The sequence below is a fragment of the Rattus norvegicus genome, chromosome 17 (genome assembly GCF_021556685.1).
Source record: "Rattus norvegicus strain SHRSP/BbbUtx chromosome 17, alternate assembly SHRSP_T2T, whole genome shotgun sequence".
NCBI lineage: Eukaryota > Metazoa > Chordata > Mammalia > Rodentia > Muridae > Rattus > Rattus norvegicus.
Window position 1 is genome coordinate 26,951,092 of NC_141550.1, and position 18,969 is coordinate 26,970,060.

General features: G+C 45.1%; 1 protein-coding gene across 1 annotated transcript in view; it reads right to left on the reverse strand.

The window, feature by feature from the left end:
* Rreb1 (ras responsive element binding protein 1) overlaps positions 1-18,969 on the reverse strand; it is a 178,366-nt gene extending 159,397 nt beyond the window's left edge. The window contains exon 1 of the mRNA XM_087590542.1: positions 18,830-18,969. The gene's annotated coding sequence lies outside the window, so the exon portion shown is untranslated. The remainder of the gene's footprint in view (positions 1-18,829) is intronic.

Sequence of the window (18,969 nt, forward strand, 5' to 3'; positions counted from 1 at the left end):
CAACAGAAACATCCGCTACACGTCCAAGGCACTGTATCGGTGTCTGTATGCAGAAGGTCTCCTGGGATTAGAGAACACAGTGCCTGGGAAACAAAGGTATCCATTTTCATAGCTTATAAATACCTGTGAAAGGCAATTATTTCTTCCCTGTTGGGCAGGTGAGAAAACCAAGCCCCCCACCAAAGGGAAAATAATATCTCTAAGGTTATTTACTAGATGGGAAGTGTTAGAACCAGAATTTGAAATCAGGCCAATGTTGCTTAAAAGCTCAAAGGGGTGTATTCACTCAGGGAAGGCTTGGAGAACTCTACACCGAGGATATAAGTAGACTTATTTTATAATAAATTTAATTAATGGGCTCTTATTATATATTTCCTGTTTACTATCCATTTTCTAAAACATGGGGCAGAGAGAGACAGTATGAGTTAGAACCCTGTGCTTATGTATAGATGATTATGAACTATGATATGGTTGTTGCAAACTGAACCCAGGTCTTTTGCAAGAGCAACAAGTGCTCTTAACTGCCGAGCTGTCTCTCCAGCTCCCATATTTTCTCTTTTAAGATTTTCCATTTATGTTTGTGTGTGTGTGTGTGTGTGTGTGTGTGTGTGTGTGTGTGTGTGTGTTTGACAGGGTGGGCCTGAACAAACCACAGCACACGTGGCATTCAGAGGACAACTACACAAGAGCCAGTTCCCTCTTTCCACCCTGTGAGTTCCATAAATCTAACTCACATTGTTGGACCTGTGCAGCAAGCTCCTTTACCTGCTGAGCCATCTTGCCAGTCTGTATTTTCATTCCCCCCCAGGCTACAGATAAGCAAGTGGCATGCCCTGAGTGAGTGTTACCTTCATATGACAGCTATGATGTAGGAGTCCTATAGCCATTAGGTCTCTATGCTTGGTTTCCCTTGAAACACATTATTAATAGTATTTGGCGAGAAACAGATGAAAAGCTACTTAAATGCTCAGCACACAGACCAGGATATGGCCAATACCTCATAACAATAGAGCCTCATAGTTTTCCAACTCTCCAGAGTCCTCTAATCTATATATGGACATGGGTAAAGAAGTCTCCAGTGTGTCTAATATGCCGCAAGCCTTTGTGCATGCCTCTCTTTTGTGAGATACCTATTCTAAGCCACAGGCTTAGAACGCTAAACACTTGGTAAGGATTTTCTAAAGCAATGAATAATTCATAAGGCATCTAGCAGAACTCTTAAGCTATAACCATGTTCCACACAGACCCCTTTAGGGATGTAGTTCAGTGGCAAAGCTCTTGCCTGGCATGGAGGAGGGGCTGGGATTAATCCTTGGCAACATGGAAAAAATCCAAGTAAAAAGTTGATTCTTTCTGGGCAGAGGTGGTGTCCACTTTCAACCCCAGCACTCAGGAGACAGAGGCAGGCAGATCTCTGTGAGTTCGAGGCCAGCCTGGTCAACAGAGCTAGTTCTAGGACAGCCAAGGCTACACAGAAAAACCCTGTCTCAAGCAAGCAAACAAATGAACAAACAAACAAACAAAGTAGACCCCCTTGGTCCCCTTCTGTTGAAACCACCTTCTTTTGTAATCAATGAGGAGGTTCACAAAGAACGTGAGAACTTGCATTAATGGTTAGGTGCTGTGCATGCCATCAAACATTGCTGAACCTCTCTATCTGCCCTTGGGTACCATAGTTCCTGAAAAAGAGACAGCCTTCTATGAAAACCCAAGGTGCTCACGTCACACACTGCTAAATGAGTGTCAGCCACCGAATTTTCCACCTGATGACATTTTCCGTTAAGTGATAAGTAGTGATCCACGGGACCCCAGGCCACACCGCATTTGCATTCATCATTAGTAGGAAGTCCTGGATGATGGACACTAGGTCCAGGAACCTTTCAATGGGCTGGAATTTCTCTGCCTTCTATGCTGTCTAAGTAATTCCCTTGGTCTAGAATAGACCCAGGAATTTGTGTTTTAGGTGAATTCTTGGAGTGAGGTGGACACAGGGCATAAGCGAATTGATAAATATTAACTAAGAAAAAAACCCACGACAGGTACTGTTTTACATCACATTGAAGGAACTGGGCCAGCTTCTGGGTGATTCCCCTGTCTCTCCAAGGGAGGGATTTATGGTTTGGGTAAAAACCATTAAGAACACATTGGTTTCTTGGCTGGTTTCAGTTTGAGTCTCTGTGCCTTCCAACAAAGTGAAATCGCACACAGCCTGGCAGCTTAGCCTGAGCCTCCCACGTGAATCAGGGCCATGTGACACGGCCCATGCTGAAGAGCTGAAACCGGAGGGGACACGAGGCAAGGGGGGCCGCATGTTGTGCTTTCCCTTCCACCTGTTCCTTTCCGTTGTTCTACGAATTCCTCCAGATGATTTTGATGGTCTAATTGACTATCCTAGAGTTTCCATGTGTAAATTGGTCTGGCTTAGTATGATGCTCGCAAGGCTAATCCAAGTTTAAGCGTCTATCAGTATTCACCGCCCCCCCCCCATTTTAATGTCAAATCCTTCCACGTGCTTTGTGAATAATGTAATTTTTTTGTATGAGCATATATTTAAAACATTAAATATATAAATTTTATACCTTTGTGATAGTAACAAATGGGGGGAAAATGACATTTGTTCTTTATCTAAGGGGACCTGACCTATGCTAGAAGCTAGTCAGCATATAAAGTGACTCCAATCTCCAAGGACACAGCACCTCTGATGCCAAATTCAGGAAAAAACAGGGCATTGGAAATATACCCTAAGAAGACCCCTGGCACTCTGTCAGTGGTCCAGCAGTAAATACTACGGCATTAATTCTACCAGTAGGAAAGAAGTTACAGGTTGAAAGCAGCCGGGGATAGCCGAGGAAAAAATAAAGCAGACCGCCGCGTTTGTGGGTAAACGTCAAGAACCGAAATCAGAAGTCGACAATGGTTTGAATTGGGTAAAATGTCAGATCAGGTAAAATAGAAGCGAGGTTCAGCCCTCTCAGAAGAGAGCAGTGGCTGTGGTGGGTGGTCACACTGTGCGTAGTTCTTGCCCACTCTAAGCAGGAGCCATCAGAAAGCTGTGACCATTCAGCAACACAGAGAGTTGATGCAGCCATCACTGAACAGACTCGAAAGCACACAATGAGGCGGGGCGTTGATGTTACCGGTACAATTCCAGATGATACATCAACAGCCCCTCGCAGGACCCATTACGACAAGCACTTAAGACAGATTTCATTCACAAACGTCAACGTTGTTCACCAAATCCACACGAACGAAATGGCAATGGCAAGATGTGAATGGGAAAAGAATCAATGAAGAATACAGGAGAGAAACCTCATGTTTATCTTCACAGAGAGGGAATGATTTCTGTCTGTCTGTCTGTCTGTCTGTTTGAGACAGTGTCTTGTAGCTCAGGCTGGCCTGGAACTCAGTATACAATCAAGGATGACTGTGAATTTCTGACCTCCTGCCTTTCCCTTTAAATGCTGGCATTGTTTGAAAGCTTCACCTACCACTCCCAGCTTCAGACTAATTTATTTGTGGGGGTGGGGTGGGGGTATACATGAAAGACAGTGGTCAACCTTGGGTGTCGTTCTTTAGGTGTAGTCTGCCCTGTTTGGGGGAATACACTTTCTCACTTGAGCTATGTAACTCAACAATTAGGCTGAGCTAGCCAGTGCTATCATTTTGACCAAAAATGCTCACTCAGCAAAGTTAATTTAATTAATTATACATTGATGTGTGTGAGTGTTTGCCTGCATTCATGTTTGTGTACCACATACATATTTGGTGTTCATTCAGCCAGAAGAAGGAATCAGACACCCCCCCCTGAGAGCTGGCTTCTGACCTACGAACTTCTGTAGTACACGCACTCTCGCTAAGAAGTACAATTACATTTCAAAAAAGATATTTGCTTCTGTTGGGCATCTGTACTCCTGTGCCATAGCCCCCGACATAATTAAAAAGATATAAGTGTATAAATTATATATAAGCATATGTAATTGCATGTCAATTATAATTCAGTAAAGTCAGAAAAACTAGCTCACATTCACTGGTAGTGATAGAAACTGGAATATTTACTTTGGAAAACATTGTAATTAACAGCACAAAATGAAACATACAAGCATCTCACCACACAGTGGTGGCATACGCCTTCAATCTCAGCACTCAGGGGATGGTGGGAGGCAGATCTTTGAGTTTGAAGCTAGTCTGATCTATAGAGCAAGTTCCAGGACAGCCAGGGCTACACAGAGAAATCCTGTCTTGAAAAACCAAACCAACCAAACAAACAATAAAAAAGAGAAGTATCCCATGACACGAAAATCTACCTTCCACATCCATCCTAGGGAAATATTTACACAACAGCAAGGAGAGCTATCAGAAAGGGTCTCGTGCTGGTTTGTTTTATGTCAACTTGACCCAAGCTAGAGTTATATGAAAGGAAGGAACCCCAACTGAGAAAATACCTCCATAAGACGAGGCTGTAGGGCAGGGCATTTTGGTAATTAGTGCTTGATGGTGGAGGGCCCAGATCATTATGAGTGATGCCATCCCTGAGCTGGTGGTTCTGAGGTCTATAAAAAAGCAGGCTGAGCAAGACAAGGAAAGCAAGCCAGGAAGGAGCATCAGCTCCTGCCTCTGGGTTCCTGCCCCGTGTGAGTTCCTGTTCTGACTTATCCAGTGAAGGTCTACGATCTGAAAGTGTAAGCTGAAGAAGCCCTTTCCTTGCTTTTGGTTGTGGTGTTTCTTTTTTTTTTTTTTTTTTTTTTTTGGTTCTTTTTTTTCGGAGCTGGGGACCGAACCCAGGGCCTTGCGCTTCCTAGGTAAGCGCTCTACCACTGAGCTAAATCCCCAGCCCGGTTGTGGTGTTTCATCACAGTACTAGCAACCCTAACTGAGACAGGTATTGACAGCCTTTTGCATAAGAGCCAAAATATCGAAAATGTAGTTCAAATGTCCATCAAGAGTAAAGCGGGAAACAGCATTGTGGGAATCCAAGGGGCTACAAGGAATGAGCAACAGATCACAGCTATGGACATCAACATGGCTGAGTCTTCCTTTAACACTGACAGAGACAAGCAAGCACCATTAGTAGTTCAGCCAGGCACTGTGTCTGATCCCTGTAGTCCTAGCACTCAAGAACTAGAAGCAGGAAGATTTGGGGTTTGAGACCAGCCTGGGCTACATAGTGATGCCTTCCCCTCCCCATCACAAAAAAAAAAAAAAAAAAAAAGTGACACAATTCTCCTCTGGGACCTTCCAGGAACCCACTACCAACCAGGCATGTTGGCAGAAGTAGAGAAAGGTAGAGGCAGGAGGATCTGAAGTTTAAGTTTAGCTTCTGTAACAGAGTTGGAAGCCAATCCAAGACTCATGAGATTATTTAAAATAGGGATAATAGCCAGGCTGTGGTATTGTATGCCTTTGATCCCAGCACTCTGGAGGCAGAAGCAGGCAGATCTCTGGGTTTGAGGCCAGCCTGGTCTACAGAGTGAGTTCCAGGACAACCAGGTCTACACAGAAGAGAAACCATAACTCAAAAATCAAAAACATCAAAGAAAAGGAAACAAAACAAAACGAAAGAAGATCACTGACAAGACAGCTCAGCAAGTTCAAGAGCTTGCCATCAAACTTGACCGGAGTGAAAGGAGAACAAACTCTTGACCTCTGACCTCCATACTGGATCACCCACTTCCGTATGCATACAATAAATACAAAACAAATAAATGAGTGTAATAAACACTTTAAATAAAAGTTTTAAGGAGTTGGGGATTTAGCTCAGTGGTAGAGCGCTTGCCTAGCAAGCGCAAGGCCCTGGGTTCGGTCCCCAGCTCTGGGAAAAAAAAGTTTAAAAAAAACCCAAATCATCATTTGTTCAAAGGGTTAGGGTTAGGGTTAGTTAGGGTTAGAGTTAGGGTTAGGTTTAGTTAGGGTTAGGGTTAGAGTTAGGGTTTTCTGCATACAACTTAAGTATGTACTTCCAAATACTAGTAGTCAATTCTAGATGGTTCGCAGCACCTACTGTAATTCAAATGTCATGTCAATAGATGGGATATTTTTGTGTGTTTTAGGCCATAATGATAAAGGGGGAAAGGCTGTGTAGGCTTAATAAATAAGCAGTTGTAGTTTTTTATTTTCCCAGTATATTTTGACTCATAATTGGGTGAGTCCCTGAATGCAGAATTTGTGGTTGTGTCAGGTTCTGATTTATATGAAGTTGAAGAGTTGTAAAGTCACTTAAAGTTCTGTCTTAGGGTTTTATTGCTTTGAAGAGATACTGTGACCAAGGCAACTTTTATAAGGAAAGTGTTTAATTGGGGCTGGCTTACAGTTTCAGAGGTTTTAGCCCATTGTCATCATGGCGGGAAGCATGGCAGCACCCAGGCAGACATGGTGCTGGAAAAGGAGTTGAGAGTTCTCCATATTGATCTGTGGCAGCAAGGAGAAGACTCTCAACACTGGGTGTAACTTGACCATACATGAGACCTCTAAGCCCTCCTCCACAGTGACATACTTCCTCTAGCAAGGCCACACCTCCTAACAGTGTCATTTCTTAGGGGCCAAGCATTCAAACACATGAGTCTATACACATTCAAACCACCACAGGTAAATACGTCTAAGTCATGGATTATCTAATTTAAATATAGCAGTATTTTTCGCCTTTTCAGTGCTAGACTCTCTTACATGCCAGGCAAACTACTTTATCACTGAGCCCAAAGCCCTAGCCCAAAGGCAATTTCCAATTTAATAATTCCTTTCTACTCATCTTCTGACATAAAAATTAGAAGCCCTTCCCAAACCTAAAACCTAAGACTTTTTTTGGAGGGGTGTTCAGGAATTAGGGAAGCAGAATTTCATTACAAATGTAGCTATGCACACCAGGCTAGCTTCTCCCTGCTTCTTCTTGAATGCTGGTATTAAAGGCATGCACACACTCGAGACTCTCCATTTTGATTGCAAGCAAGCACAGAGCTATCCAGAACGCACTAGTTGGTTCCCCGGATGTGTGATTAAAGTCACTCTCAGAGAGCAAATAGATGACTCCTGAACCAGAGGTTCCTTCGGACAGCCCCAGCATCGGTTTTTCTAGGAGCCACTTAAATCTTCCCCACTTGTTAAGCTGCAAAGATTGAGACAAAATGTTTGCTGGCCAAACACTGGTTTTAAAACTCTGCTCTTGAGTGGCTGGGTAAAATACCTGTTTACTGAAACAAATGTTTCATTTGGAAAACCTCTACTCCTGTAGTCGCTTTCCAAGAAACACACCAGGAGTACCAGGAAGGTAATGTCACACCTTGATAGAGGCTGGCGTCTTAGGGCAAAGACACCAGGTTTACTCTCATAAGACAGAACAGCAGTGAGAAAGTCAAGTGCTTGATGGTTCAATCCCACACCGAAAATGCTGTGCCTGCATCCTTGACTGGACCACCTTCCTTCCCAAGAGAACCTCTTACAGTTTTCACCATACTAACTGGAAACGGTAATTGTGGGACTGGATCTGCTGCTCTAGAGTCGTGAGCTCTGGTCATCATGTATGATGTGACGTGCGTTGTATAATGCCTGTTTGCATGTGTGTGGAAAGACAACATGGGGTGTCTTAACTGTCACTCTCCGTCTTATTTTTTGAGACAGGGTCTCTTCCTGAATATCGGGCTCCCTGTTTCAGGTCTTGCAGGCCAGCTAGCCCTCAGCATCTGCCTGTGTGTACTTCCTAATTCAAGTTTGGGGGGAAGGGGAAAAGAGGGGGGAGGGGAGGGGTTACAGGTTGCCATGTCCAGACTTTTTTTTTTTAAATGTAGATTCTGGGGATATAAAGCTTGTGCAGCAAGCATTCTATCCAGTGACCATCTCCCCAGTCCCCAAATGCATGTCTTAATAAGGTTCATAAGCACCCTGAAATGCCCTGATTCACCACGCAGTTGCACCAAGCTCAAGACAACTTTAACTCGAAACCCATTTAAGTAAATTCCCCTCTCCCACTCTGTCTCACAGCCCTTGCTCTCTCTTTCTCTGAGGCAGAGTCTTGCTATGTGGCCCTGGACGGATGGTCAGGTTCCTGCTATGTAGCCTAGGTCAGCCTCTTAAAGGCAATCCTCCAGTCTCAGTCTTCTGAGTGCTGGATTCTTCTCCATCTAGGACGTAATTAAAGAACCAAAAGGAGACAGCATAAAAGGTAGCTGTGGGAGCCAGAGATTAATTTCATATGAAGGCTCCAGTCCAGATATAATATTTGACCAAATAAAATCCCCCTAAGGTTTAAGGATTTTCATCAATGTTTTCTTCTTTCAGGTGTGGCAGTAATTCTGGCACTATGGTGGTGGAGGCAGAAGGATCAGGAACTCAAAGGCAGCCTCGGCTGCATAATGAATTTGAGACCAATCTGGGCCAGATGAGACCCAAACAAATGGAATCTCAAACAAACAGTCTCCTGCTAATGTCAGGCTTTATTTAATGGATCATTAGTGGCCATTCCCCTATCTTTAATAAAAACATTTGCATATAGCCAAGTATCCCATCTTTCTATTTATATGTGCTAAGGCATGTTGTAAAATATGTAAAATTGGGCAACACACGGGACTTAGGAGACATGCTTTGAGAGAAGTTCTACCAATAAGAAATAAGGTTGGTGAGGTGGTTTGCACACTCACACCTGCTGCATGTCTACACACACGGACACAGATGTGTACTCGTCGTCGTCATCATCATCATCGTCATCATCATCACCATCATCACCATCACCGTCATCGTCATTGTCAAAGAAATAAGAGTACAAAAAGATGGGATGAGTACATAGCTCAGTTGATGGAATCTATGGTTAGCATTCACAAGGCCCTGGGCTCAATCTCTAGTATTGGGAGAAACCAAATCAAGCCAAACCAAACCAAACCCAGAAACATACTCAATGTCATCAGAGAAGTCAAAATCTCCATGAGGTACCACTTTCATTTCAATAAGATAGTGAGAGTGTGTTGCTTGAGACAGGCAGGGTCTTCCATATGACCCTGTCCAGCCTGGCACTTACTAACGGGCATCCCTTGAACTCACAGAGGTCTATCTGCCTCCTTCTGCCTCTTGAGTGCTTGGATTAAAGGTGTGTGGCACCGCGCACAGCCTAGAGATCGAGAATTAGGAAAACTAGGAAATAACAAAGACTAGCAAAGATAGGAAGAAATCTGTGCCTGTACATTGCTGGACAGAATGTAAGGCGGTGTGACCACGGTGCAGAAGAGCTTGGTAGCTCTCCCAAGAGTGGAGGAGTTAACCCAGCAATTCCACTGATGCCTTTAAGCAGGTCCTAGCAGCATCATTCAAGTCAGCTGAGGGCTACAAGCAGCACGTGTGCCTGTTTGCACAGTGAAATCGGAGACCTCTGGAAGTGTGAAGACTAAGCAAAGTGTGCTGCACACGGAATGGGATATTATTCAGCTGTAAAAAGAATGGAGCGCTGAGCCGTGCTGCGGCAGAGATGAATTTTGAAAAAAACATATGCTAGATAAAAACAGCAAGACTCAAAAGGATAAACACAACTATGATTCCACTGATAGGAAATACCCAGAATGTGCACTGGGAATAGAAGGTCCACTAGAGGTTATGAGTGTCTTGGGCAAGACACAATAGGGAGTTAATATTTAATAGACGCAGGACTTGTGTTGGGGTGATTTTAAAAGCTGTTGCTAGTAGAAGAGAGAACTAATTACAAACACTCTGGATGCAACAGATGCCTGTGCCTTAGGCACTTTGATTAGTTACAGCAGCAAGTTTTGTGCCACGAAGAACTGAGCACAATAAAATGGTTTATCTTGAAAACCCAACACTACGAAGGAAAGGTAAAATCCACAAGTTGATGTTCCGTTTTCTTCCCACATCCCAGTGGGTCTTCCTGCGTGCTATGGGAGGGTGGGCAGCTTCCGAGCAAAACCTAGCCTTCGTGCGTGGACTGTGCAGTAGTGAGGCTGTCGGGAAGATATTTAGGCCTACTTCTGAAAGTGAGTTTCATTTTTAACTGAAGGAGAAGAAGACCCTTTTTAGTAAACATTCTACAGAACCAGGTAGAGACCCCAAGGAGGTGGTCATGTCCCTTGCAGCACAGAACTGGAGATCCGAGTTATGCAACCACGATTGATAAAGCACCAGAAAAAAGCCCTCTTCACTTCTGCAAGGGATTCAGGAGCGCATTCGCTCCCTCCATGCTAGGGCCCAGGCAGCTTTCTAAAACATACCATGTGCTTTTGTGGTTCTCAAGTAAGGCCCAAGGCCCAATTTAACTTACTCCTTCCCAAAGCCATTTTTAGTCATTTTCATCACCCCCCCCCCTGGCCCCAGGCTCAAGAGCATCAATCACAGGGCAAAATGACAGGAAATAATAAAATGATTAACAGCTCAAGACCAAGTGGCACCAACACTGCCCATTCCCAGAGTGTCAAATATGAGGCTGGCTGAGGACCAAGGTAATCAGAAGGAAGACATACAGAGTCTGAGGGCTAAGCTGACATTTCAAGAGTCCGAGGCAGTCCCGCTGAACACGGGCCTGGCAAAGCGAAGGGGTACAGCTCTGGGACCCCGTGTGTAGTAAGTAGCACAGGCTCCCCATCCACCTTTCCTAAGGTTTTTTTTTTTTCAGTCACACAGGTTCGCTGTGCAAACAGGCTTGTGTGGAAAGCGCTTCAGCTTGGGGGTTTAAAAGCTGGAGGACTTCTTCCGTTCAGAAACCAACCAACCATCCGTCGGATTTAAAAGGAAAACTAACCTTAAGCTAACACTCCGCCCCCAAGCCCGTCTCAGCTCTCCCAGGTTAGAGGTGTGCAATGTGACAATAGCAACTGATCGTCCCTTTGCTCTCTCGGTCCGGTTGAAACCCACAACTGTCACGCACTGAGAAAGACAAACATTCTATAAAGGCAGTACGGAAAAAGTCAACATACACCATCAGGTGCACAGTGGGATTGCCTGGTTCCTGTGAGATCCTCAGGGGCACACCGAGCACTGCTAAATGTATATGTAACATACACGTACACATGTACACATATGTATGTGTACACATATGGGAACTCCCAAATTAGTCCTTTAAGAAGCTGCTTATGCCTATGTCCTTACATATAGCTCAGCTGGTAGAGTGCCTGTCTGTCATGGGGGAAGCCCTGGGTTCAATGCCCCGCACTGCAGATCTCCAATATTGTGGTTCACCTCTCTGATCCTTGCACTCAGGAGGTGGGGGTAGGAGGATCCGCTATTTAAGGTAACTGTATAACTGAGACTCTGTTTCAGGTTGAGTGATGGTGTGGGAGGAATGAATCTCATCTGTAGCCCTATGTTTCTACACTGTGATGGCATAAAGGATTTAGAAGGGGATGCTACATCTGTTCTATTAAGTCATACTTGGGTAGAGGGGGACTAGAATTGTAAGAATGTCAGTAAACTGGTATTCCTCTCCACCAGACATCTCTCAAGCTCTTGGTGACACCATCTGTTACCTATGCCTGATTTGGACCCCATCATTAAAAAAAGAAATCTATTGCTAATCCAACCTCATTAGGAAATCCTGGCTTTGAGAAGACGAGTCCTCCGAATTTAGAGACGTGAACACCGTGGATATAATTTGAAGTGTTAGGCTTTAGCTCCAGCACTGGTATTGCTTAAAAATTCTCTTCTCCGAGCCTTCTAACGTGCTAGATTTTAAAAGTTGCCAAACTGGTTTTAACGCATCTTTTTAAGGCTGATAAAAGGCGGTTTTGAGTAAAATAGGCTTATTCCTCGAGTTTCATAAATCCATACATTTAGGTGGAAATAAATAAATCACAAGTGTCCCTAGCTGCCATAGCTGTGGGAGGGCTTTTCTCCTGTGGAGAAAAACAAACCGAAAACCTCTGGATCTGCAGCTGACCGGTTGGAATGATGGGCCTTCAGATCTGTTTTGTGGGCATTATGAATTGTGGCTATGGGGAAAAAGTAAGTAATTATGAAAAAATCTAGCATTTAAACATGGGCTATTGGGCCAGAGAGATCGATTAGTGGTTAAGAGTGCTTACTGGTCTCCCAGAGGACCAGCGTTCCTTTCTGCTCATAACCACCTGTAACTCTAGCTCCAGAGGACCAGATACCTCTAGCCTCCATAGCCATTGGCACTCATGTGCACACAGCAAAGCCCTACATACACAGGGCAGGGTGGAGTGTGGGGGTGACGATTCTGCCACTTACAACCTTCACTGTCCATCTTAAACAGCTTTTGTTTGCTCACTCACCAGACTTGTCAGACATTCGAGCTGTTCTCTTTATAAACAAAAGAAGTGCCAATGATCAGTTTGCAGTTGGATACTGAAAACTGGCCCGATTGAAAGTTAGCTGTGACAAGATGTCTGGCATTCAGCAGAACACACCTTTCTTTTGTGACAATAAGAAATAAACAGCCTCATATGTAGGTGGGCATTTCTCACACCCATGGCCATTGCCTTTTAGCATTTTAGTCCAAACTCCGGACGATGCATCTGTCATTACGCTGGTAGACCTTGTGGGCTTACAGCCGGTGGCTCGCCTCACCTCACCTTAGACAGACAGAGCTGCCTTGAGACCTCAGCCAAACAGTCTACTCCTGAGGATACTGCCAATCGCCACACCCTAGGTCTGTGAATCCAAAGGTACAGGAAGTGGTTTGCCCAAGCTGGGTTATTGCATCATCCCCACCGGCTTCCATGTCCACAGTTTGAGTCACTCCCCACCGCACAGGGCTCAGAAACGCCACCTCCTTCCAACTCAGCCGGGCAGAGGGCTTGAGGCACACATCCCATCCTCTCTTCCAGACCACTGCTAAATTTGGAAGGCAGCAGGTCACTGGGATAAAAACAACTCTGAGGACTGTCTGTCAAGGACTGTCCATCCAACCCCTGAACAGAGGACAGGTTTGACAAGAATGCATGGAAAGATAGAACTTTCTTGGTCTCCTTAGGAGAGTCACGAGCAGCTTGGGGATGTCTCTAGCTAGACCATAAACTGGCGAAGACTGAGAGTTATCCCAAAGGATCCACACCAGGATGTCCTAAAGAGTTTATTGAAAAATATGGACTTCTGACCCCAGAATGATTGATGCTGAGGGGTGGGGCTCCTTAATCTATGAGGCAGGTTGGAAGCCACTGAGTTAAAGCACTTTGGTTAGAACAGTGCTGAACCATCATTTAGGCTCTGCAAAAAGCCCCAGAAATGACTAATTTGTGGTCTATGAGGAGGGAGATTTTCCCGATTGTACTGAGAGCGCTCCCTAACACTGGTCTTTTGCCAACTGGTTCTAACTCAGGTGCTCGGTCACACCTGGGGCCCTGCCATTACTTCCAGTGAGTGATACACGGGTCCATGAGTCACCTATTCCCCTAAACCACTTACACCCAGGTTCTAACATGACCTCGAACACAATTTTCTCAAAAGAACTTTTCAGTTTGTTTCGAACCCAGGCTTCCTGTGGATCTTCCTACTATTCAAAGCATCTAGAGGTGCGTCATCAGGGGCTGTGACTTCTGAGTCCTGGCCATAGCCTTCTATAAAAGACTGTTATTTTGTTCTGACATTATTTATGTCTATATATGTTTGGGTGCGCACACAGGTGTGTGTGTGTGTGGTTTGCCTGTGGAGGCCAGAAGAGGGTGTTGGGTCCCCTGGGGCTGAAATTACACACAGTTCTATGCTACCCAGCATGGATGCTGGGAACCCTACCCAGGTCCTCTGAGAGATCAGGGAGCACTCTTAACCATTTATTAGCCATTTCTCCTGCCCCTACCTTATCTTTATAAAAATATTTTAAGTGTGTGAGAGTCTTGCATATTCTAAGCAAACACACCAGGGAGTTACGTCCCTGATCCTGTTTCTTTGACAAAAGTTATTTCCGTTGTTCCCTTGAGTCTCTGCAATTGTCACTCATGGTCCTTAAACTCCTACTGCAACCTAAGGCTGATCTCCTCCAAATCTAACTTTGATCTCCTACCCCCTATCAGGGTCCACTCCAGATCACTGCAGTAAAGTGAATAGAATAGAAAAAAATGAGTCCCACAGAATTCTTTGTGTTTCCCTCTGCACATTCAGTTACGTTTAGCCGTCCTGGAGTCTATTAAGTTTGCAACATTATGTCAAAAGGAAAAAATAGTCATCTGAGCTATTGGAAAAATGGGCTTGTTTGACTCAGAGTTGGATAAACCCTCAATAACAACAGTATCTACCAAGCACAAAATGAGGTATGCCTATATTTTCTCTGCTTAAAACCCTCTTGTAATCCCCCATTATCTGCAGACAAAGTCACAGTACCAGCCATTCCTTGTCCCTAGTTGGTCTGGCCCTAATCTTTTCACTGAAATGACAAATTTCATACCCAATCCATCTCTTCCAGCAAAGCTGCTCAATTCAGATTCCTGGGCTCTTGGCTCACAGGCTTAGAGCACCAGGAATGCCTTCTCCTTTCTAGTTATAAAAACCATGTCTGTCCTTTAAAGCCCAGTCATAAGACCATCCTCCGAACTACTTCCTGATGGCTGCCACCTGTCAGCCACCACACAAGAACATTCCTAGCACCCTAGAGCAACCAAGCCTGAGCAAGGGTGTGGGCTTTCTCTGTCCCCTTCCGTGAAACTTCTGCAGCCACCTCTGAGGAGGTGAGCTTGGTGCATGGTACTTCCCAACACCCCACCCCACCCGACCTAGCTTGCTGTGTTCTCTATCCCTTCTGGAATTTCTAGTGATAGTTTTTGTCTGGCATCCTCACCAGTAGCCATTCACTGGCTGGTGGTAATACTACCCTAAAAACAGCAAATCTTTTTTTTAAATAAAGAAATAATATACAAGTTCACCGTCAATGTTTTAGAGAAATAAAGGTTGAAAAAAAAACCATATTTAAACCTCTCACTTTACCTCTCTGTCAACTGCTGACTTCTGAATATGAATTCATCGCTTCTTCTTATGCGTGGTCCGTTTGCTGATGCCTTTATATTTACCTCTCCGGCAACTAAACTCCTCACATCTGTTACCTAGCTGTCGTTCCCAGTGAGACCTGATTGGATTGACTCTTTTAGTAACCTAACATTCATTTGTCTGTAACTCCCACAGTGCTTAGCACAGTTATGTAGATAGTGCAGGCAGCTCAGGTGTTAAAAATTCGATCATTTAAAAAGTACTTTGTGATGGCACGCGCCTTAAATCCCAGCACTCGGGAGGCAGAGGCAGACAGATCTCTGTAAGTTGGAGGCCAGCCTGGTTGACAGAGTTCCAGGACTACACAGAGAAACTCTGTCTTGAAAGCAAACCACAGCAACAATGTGTGTGTGTGTGTGTGTGTGTGTGTGTGTGTGTGTGTGTAAATATACACATATATAATTGGTATGTATACATGCACACACATGTACACATATATACATATACATAAATATACAGAGAAGACAGGTATCATGAGTAGATTGCTCCTAGCACATTATCCACGGTAACATACATGAAAATCAAATATAATGAATAGGAAACTTCTATCTGCCCTCCCCTCCCTTCAAAAGGATTACTGTCTCACGGTGTATACTGTGTGGTTCTGGCAGGCTGGGAACTTGCTGTATAGATCAAGCCAGTCTCAAACTCAGAGATCTGCCTGCCTCTGTCTCCTGAGAGTTGGGATTAGAGACATCTGCCATGAGGCCTGGTGACAACTTTAAAAAAAACAAAACAAAACAAAACAAAAAAAAATCCAAACTTTTCCACTATTGGAGGACAAGCCCAGGGCCTCACCCATGCTAATAGAACACTCTGTCATTGAGCCATAGCCAAACTTTGCACTCACCACCACCACCATCACCACCTCCACCACCACCACCATCACCATCATCTCTTCTCTCTTCTTTGTCTCCTTCTCCTTCTTTCTTTTTCTCCCTCCTCTCTCCTCTCTTCTTCCTTCCTTCCTTCCTTTCTTTCTTCTTTCTTTCTTTCTTTCTTTCTTTCTTTCTTTCTTTCTTTCTTTCTTTCTTATTTTCTTGGAACCCACTCTGTACACCAGTCCAGTCTCAAACTCAAGAGATCCACCCGCCTCTGCCTCCCAAGTGCTGGGATCAAACTGCCACCACACCTGACTGCATAAATGGTTTCTTTAGCAAGAATCCCCTAAGTACAGGTGTGAGACCTGTCAGGGCCACTGAGATGACTCAGTGAGGGAAAGTGCCTGCCACTAAGGCTAATAACCTGAGTTGTAGGGGGATCCCTAGAACCCCCATGGGAGAAGGAGGGTGCCCCAAATATATCACGGCACACATACCCACATAAAATATATTTTGTGTCTCGTTGCTAACTCTTTCTTTTACTTAAAGTTTCTATTGGTTTTTATGGAAAGTATTCTGCTGTTAACCAAGTTTTCAAAGGCAAACTATCTCTTGTGTGGAAATCATTCTATATGCTTTTTTCAAGTTTCCAGAAACTTAAAAAATAATAACTGTCATTTCCTACAGACTATAAGAAGGTCTATCATATGTAATTCTAAGCAAAGCCCTTCTATAGCTTAGGCAAACATGCCCAAGTGAAAGCGATGCGGTGCACATGTTTAAATGAAGATGTCAAAGCCCAGTCCTGAGGCTGGAGAGATGGCTCAGTGGTTAAGAGCACTTGCCACATTTTTCAGAGGACCCAAGTTCAATTCATGTGCACCCACACGTTGGCTCACATCCATCTACTATTGCAGTTCCAGGGCATCTGACACCCTCTTCCGATTCCTTCAGGTCTCAGGAACACGTGCACACACACATACATGTAGACAAACACACTCGAATGCATAAAATTAAATTTAGAAGATCCTTTTACTTGAAAGTGGCCAGCTATTCCAATAAGTACCTTGATTGCCGCTCTACTGAGGAGATAATACAGCCAAAGTCATCTAGACACATAATAATAATTTGGGCTGGCAGTATGGCTAAGAATGTGCTAAGATCTGCAAGACCCTGGATTTAATCTCCAGCATCAAATCAATAATTTAATTATTAATTATTAAATAATTATTAATAGTTGAAATGATAATAGAGCTGGGCGTCCCGGTGGTATACTTGTGATTTCAGAACTTAGAAGGCAGAAACAACAGGATGGCTGCAAGCTAGCCTGATCAGCATTCAAAGTTTTACTTCAACTCCTTTCTTTACCCGCTCCCCAAGCCAGTAAAAATTAAACATGTTTAAAATAAAATCTCTACAAAAGTTTTCACAACAACAACAAAAACAACCTCCTTTGACATAGTTAGAGTATGATTCAATTTATAACAATTTTTTTCCCAATTGGTTTGTTTTTGCTCTTGAGACGGGGTGGCCTCAAAGTGACTGCTTAGCCCAGGATGACCTTGAACTCCTGATTTTCCTTCACCTCCCAGGCATGTGTCATCACATCCAGCTCAACTTCCCAGGTTTTGTCTCCTTGGAGTATTATACTCTTCCAAAGCAAGATCTATCCTGACCCATGTGGGTTTCTTTGGCATAAATGGAACTTGACGTTAATTCCTAAGCCCCTGGTTACCTAACTCTGAGGGTGGCACTGGAGAAGCAAACACCCAGCTATTACAGATTTCTCAGCTCATGGGTTCCTCAGTCCTGTCCCAACACCTACGATTCCACTGTGCCAAACCAGATGGAAAGAAACAGGACAGAAACCGGGAAGTGTTCAAGACAAGTCTGAGTTACAAATTCAAGTAACATTAAGCCTCCCTTCTGCAGCTCCAGCTTGCTTTTCTTCTTCCTTTCCCTCTTTCCTTTTTCTTGTCTCCTCTGCCGTCAACCCCAAAGCCATCACTTTTCAAACCTCAGTTCCTCCTTCCTTCTCACGTGCTTGGGGTGTGAGCTGCTCCAGGGCACAGGAGGGAACTCAACAGCCTCTTCTGCTTTGAGAGGACTGGACACCGCCCCCCCCTTCTTCCCCCTTTATTAAAAGGCTTTTAATGTTTTTTCCCTTAGGCCTTCCCCAAAAGCAAAATTGTGACTGTCCCCAGTTCCTTCCAACTCGAGGGTATCAACTTCAAACCTTTGCTCTGCTTTGCTACAGCTAAGAACTGTAGTAAACTGATGTCCTCTGAGGCAGTAAAAAAGCAAACACAAAACCCAGTAGAGCCCCACCTCCTCCTCAGCTTTCCAGTTTGGTCTCCTAAGCGCAACCGTAGTCTTCTCTAAGGCCAGGCTCACCTAACGTTCACTGCATCATTTCATCCAAGCCAAACCCGGTTACTGAGGCAACTAAGTTTTTCTTCCTAATGGGTCACGGAGAAACACATCCCTCAGGATCCCCTGGTAACCGTCCACCTATAATGCTGGGGAGCCACAGCAAATGACTCGCTTTCCAAGGCTGGAAGCTGACTGCCTCGGGCGGCCACGGGAGGGGTGTGCATCCAGTCACATTCCTGACCCACTTTCGCATCCCTTCCCTCCCCCTCCTCTTTCTCCTACTCCGGGGCAGGCCGCGAGGGCGCCCGCGCTCGGAGGGGTCACCCGCGAGCACCCTCTGAACCAAGCTGGAGGGTGCACTGGGTGTCTGTCACTGCGGGGGACCCTGAGAAAGCCCGCTCCCCTCCCCTTCTCCCTCTACCCCTGTGTGTGCTTCCTCCGGGTCACATGAGCTCATGAGCACCTGTTGGCAACTTTAGTCCCAGGCCGAGCCTCTCCTCCCGTCTCCCCATCCCCCTCCTTTACCCCCCCTCCCCGGTAAAACCCCTTAACGAGAGGGTGAGGGAACGCCCATTGACTCCCTTTTGCACACCCGCTTCCCTCCTTTGCTCAGGGATCCGCGGGTGGAGGGGACCCCACCCCCACTCCCCCCCCCAGGCGGAACGCAGAGATGGGGTGCGCCCACCGCCCGCCCCCAGCCGGACAGCTCTGGAAACCTGGGCTTCCCGTGGGCGCGGGGAGGGGATGCAGCCTGGTGCCGGCGAGGGCAGGTAGCGGGTGACGACCACTGGGTGTGCGATCCAAGCCGCGGAGTCCAGGAAGGGGGAGGGAAGCAGCCTTCGCAGCTGCAACTTCT